The 4,988-nt window shown below is 26.7% G+C and overlaps 1 non-coding gene across 1 annotated transcript; it reads right to left on the bottom strand.

The window, feature by feature from the left end:
- TRNAM-CAU lies at positions 547–631 on the bottom strand. Its single transcript is given in 2 exon segments — positions 547–582; positions 594–631. It is a non-coding gene; the product is annotated as a tRNA-Met (tRNA).

The following is a 4,988-nucleotide window of genomic DNA, read 5'->3' as shown; positions in this document are numbered from 1 at the left end:
ATGCAGAAGAAAGTCCAAGTTGAATCAACTTGAGCTAGCGTCATTCTTCCAACACTATTGTAATCAGACATGTTGAAGGTGAGTTACTACTGACGGACATGAGCTTTTATTGGCCATTTTAGAAGAACAGCATATGAACGTGCCATAATAAGGATTCTAATCTTCGTAGGATTTCTCATTTCTGCAGGATGACTAAACAAGAAATTATGCGTACCCCTGATGATGCCCTCAAGGGACAACCTTGGACGAAGCAAATTAAAGACACGATATGAGTCTCATGGTAATGATGGTTACTCTGTGGTGGCATTTTCCAAGTTTCAAACAAGAAACAAAAGCTGTGTTCTTTGGGCATAGTCTTTAGATGTTTGCTTTGGGTGGAAGGAACTTATTTTTCGATGTATATTACCTATATATATGTAAATTTTTGGTTGTGTATGTTTTAGCTTACATTAGATCGATGTTTATGTCATTGTCCAACTTGTTCAATGGAAAATGACAAATGGAAAATAAATGATGAAGATATAAAATAGCAAGAACAAAAGTATATGGGGTGAGAGAGGCTCGAACTCTCGACCTCAGGATAACTCAGAAGCTATGAGACCTACGCGCTAGCCAACTGCGCCACCACCCCACTTGTTGGACACTGCAATGCAGACTCTTTACTAAACATTGGGAAAATGCAATTCCTATAAGTTAAGCGGATTGATTAAGAGCATGTGATAGTACTATTTGATTTTTATTATAAAAGGTTAAAATGATGGATAATTGGGTTAAACGACCAAAATTCACTACTATTTTGAAAGAAAGACGATTAAAATTTCTACATCCAAAGTTAGAGGACAAAAATTGTCAATCTTGTAAAAAATACATGACCAAAATCACAATTAAAACTTATAACTTGGACTATCACATCATCAAATATACAGAAAGCCCCAGTTCAGATACTAACATGACTGATGACATATAATTTCAACAAATTGATCGAAAAGGACTAACATTGCCATAATTTCTAAAATTACATGACCAAATTATGAATTTTAATTTGAACAGGATCAAAATTACCACCCCTAAGTTACAGAACTAAAATTATATTTTTTTTTCATACTATATTATTAAGGTCGAGGGATGTAGAGTAACCACCTCAATGGGCATTACGTATATAAACTAAATTAACTCCATATAAAAAAATAATTGTGGAGGAATTTTTGTTCCTTGTCTCATATTTTGTTCTCTCTTTTATCTCTATTATATTGTACTTTTTACCGTCATTAATTTCACATGCAATAGAAACATATCCGATATGTGTGCATGATGAACTTTTTTATTATTTTTGTTTAATAAAACAAACACTCAAAATAAAATTAGTTAATAAAAAAAAAGATTATTTTTGTGGAATAAATACACATGATTAGGGGCAGTTTAGACAATACACTCACGAGCAAAATGGGTGGTTGAGCTTTTCATTGCTCCCTGATTTGCCAAATACATGCTGAAATTTACTTTGCTTTTTTTTTTAACATTTTTAAAAAAAAAATTGTGAAATAAAGAGAAAAAAAATAAAAATATATTTTTAGAAACTTTTAATATGTGTGGCGCTTTATTCTACACTAAAATAAAAATAAAATATATTATATTGTGTGTCTTGCAAAAATATGAGCAAACATTTACAATATTTTTTAGACAAAAATCGTAATCGAAACCAAACACAGCATTAGAATTTGTATCTATACTTATATATTAAGGGAGAGCACTTTTTTTATATTTTTAATTTTTCTGGATCTGCTTTTTTTTTTAATATTTAATTTATTCTTTTTTTTGTATTTATTCACCATATGACTTCCCACTCTCTCATTATCTTTAGAATTTGTATCTATACTTATATATTAAGGGAGAGCACTTTTTTTATATTTTTAATTTTTCTGGATCTGCTTTTTTTTTTAATATTTAATTTATTCTTTTTTTTGTATTTATTCACCATATGACTTCCCACTCTCTCTTTTTTCTTTTATATTTATTTTTATGCATCCTTTTGTGACACCCACCTTGTTTGTATAATATTGACTTATTATTTTTTATATAAATTTTATATCTCACCTTGTTTGTATAAATTTCATAATAATTTATTATTTTATATATACTTTATTACATAATAAAAATTTTATTATAAAATGATATTATAGAATTTGCACACGTATATTTAACTTAATTTTATTTATTTATTCATTTAACTTTCGACTTCTCTATTATCATTTGATATTATTTTTTTTGTTACCATATTCTTATAAATTTAATATTCATTTATTAGATTATATATTTTTTAAAATAATAAATATTTTATTTTAAGTAATATTACAGAATTTATACATATAAATGTGCCACAAATTGCTAATTAGGATAATATCTGCTCACCGGCTTTCTTACAATGGCTGCTTTCTCCAACAAATCCCTTTCTGTCAAGAATCTCTTCATCACATCAAACATTCTTGATTAAGGCATAATTTTCCTAGAATTAAGATAAAACCTGGATTAATTAATGAAATTGGACATCGATCAACCTAATTATTAAAGTTGAAAATTTCCTAATTAGTGTTTGGTGGTTGTCCCATGCTGACTCATTTCCACCTGAAATCAGGTAAGCATTATAAGCAGATGAATTTGTGACGGAAAAGGGTTTCCTTATAAAGACTAGATTAACCATTTAAAAATTAGGGATAATTACACTCACATCTCTCGATGTTTGATATATAATTTAGGAAATTATTCTTCACACCATGAGGTTTACTTTCGTTTAATAAATAAGTTTATTCGTTAGTCAAAATTTACTAAATTTTATTAACATTAACAAAAAAACTAAATGAAAATTGATATTTACCCTCGATTGACTAATACTGACTTATAGCAAGTCAAACAATTTTTTTTTGACTAAACTAACCTTATAACGGTGAAGATATGCCTTCTCACATGCATTATCGCGTGAAGACATATGAGGGTAATTTGATCATAAAAAAATTTATATGACCTACAATAAATCAATAATAAGTTAATCAGGGATTGATATAGATTCTGTTTTTGTTAATATCAACAAATTCGATAAATTTTTACTCACAAAGAGACTTATTTGTTAGTCGAAAGCAAACTTTAGGAGTGCTGGATATAATTTTCTAAACTACAAAGGGTCTACGTGGTATTACACCAAACATCAGGGGAAAGGAGCATAATTATTCCTAAACATTAAAATTCACCTTTACGACGATTGTTTGGTTTGGATTTTGTAACAGCCTGATTGGCGTTTCATTGCATAAATTATTGAAGTCTCATTGCACAGGATACGAATAGTAAATATGACACATTTTATGTATATGTATAATTTTTAAAAATAAATTAAATTAACATAAAAAAATTATATAAATTGTATTATTAGTTTTTGTAGGGTAAAAAAGTACCTAAAAATATGTATTAAGTCAATAAATTAATACAAATATTATTTTTGTTTATTAAAAAATGATAAATATAAATAATAAATAATGTAGGGGGAAAAAAGTTACGAAAAGATAGTTGTGGAAAATCATGATAAATAGAGAAGTTAAAAAATAATGAATTAATTTAAATTTTTAAAACTAAATGATAGATTAAAATTAAGTAAAACACCAAAAGAATGCTCTAATTTTTTTTGAGTTTTCATGTAAATTACGTTTACATTCTATAATATTAGATCTAATTACATGAATGCTTCACGCTATTTGTAAAATTGTATGTATATCATTTAAAATTATAGTCAAACTACAAGTATATCCCTATTTACAACGAAATATTACACAAATACCTTTTCAGATGCATTACATTTTATAAACGATTGAAAGTATATATATATGTATATATATAAAATTAGGTCTAACTTTAGAAAACATCGATATAATTTATCGTACTTCCTTTTGTTATATAATTAGGTCTAATTTTAGTGCACAAAATACTTTTAAATATTTATTCATGTATTTAAAAGAATACATGGATTAATTTAATTAATCTATTTTACATTAATACAAAAAATAAAATTTAAATACACTAAAAGCTTGAAAAGTACACACACATATTTTTATTGATTCCTATTTAAAATTAAAGAAAATCAAATAAAAGGTTGTGGTTTTTAATCTGCTCAACTTCCAAGATAAAAGTAGAGATAAAATTATTCCTCTGCCAAATGCCAAACTGATACTGCACAGAATAAAAACCTGTCATAGAAAAGCACTTTTTCAGAATGGGATTGATGAAAGACATTAGGATAAATTAAAATCATGAGTTGATTACAAGTTCTATATGGGTTGATGATGAATTTTAAATGAATTGATAATGTATATGGGTTGGTGATGAATTTTAAATAAACTAGTGATGTATATAAAATGGTGATGGGTCTTACGTTCATTAAAATTGATTTAATTATACTATATATTACGTTCTAACTTTTCACATTTTTATGAGAAATAAAAATTTCAAAATTTATGTAGTAAATTATTATTTTTTAAATCAAAGAGAAAAGAATTAAAAAAAAGTGAAGAATTTTATAAAATAGTCAAAACTTGCGATTTATATGTCACCATTTGAAGTTACCTTTTTCTTCAGTATTAAATCAAGAAATGGGTGATTAGGTTGAAACAAACAAAGGATCTCACTAACTCAAATTCAAAAGAGCCCTGTCACATTGGATCATTACACTTCCTTCTATGAAATTTAGTATAATTACATGTAAATTTTATGTGATTTGAAAAATTACATTTAATATTTTTAGAATTTGCAAGTCTAACAATAAGTTCTCTCATTTAATCAAAATATATCGAATTTGCTTATATTAAAAAAAATTTATATTTACCCCCAATTCGACATGCCCTCCCTGCAAGTGCTTTTTAAATCCCACATTCCACCTTTAAGCCTAATATAATCCACACCGTCCATTCTTTTTAACAATTTTCTCGTATAAATGCTGAGCTGATTCT

This window comes from Sesamum indicum, linkage group LG7 (assembly GCF_000512975.1).
Source record: "Sesamum indicum cultivar Zhongzhi No. 13 linkage group LG7, S_indicum_v1.0, whole genome shotgun sequence".
Classification (NCBI taxonomy): domain Eukaryota; kingdom Viridiplantae; phylum Streptophyta; class Magnoliopsida; order Lamiales; family Pedaliaceae; genus Sesamum; species Sesamum indicum.
The sequence above is the reverse complement of the archived record's forward strand: the minus strand, read 5'-3'. Positions and strand labels throughout refer to the sequence as shown.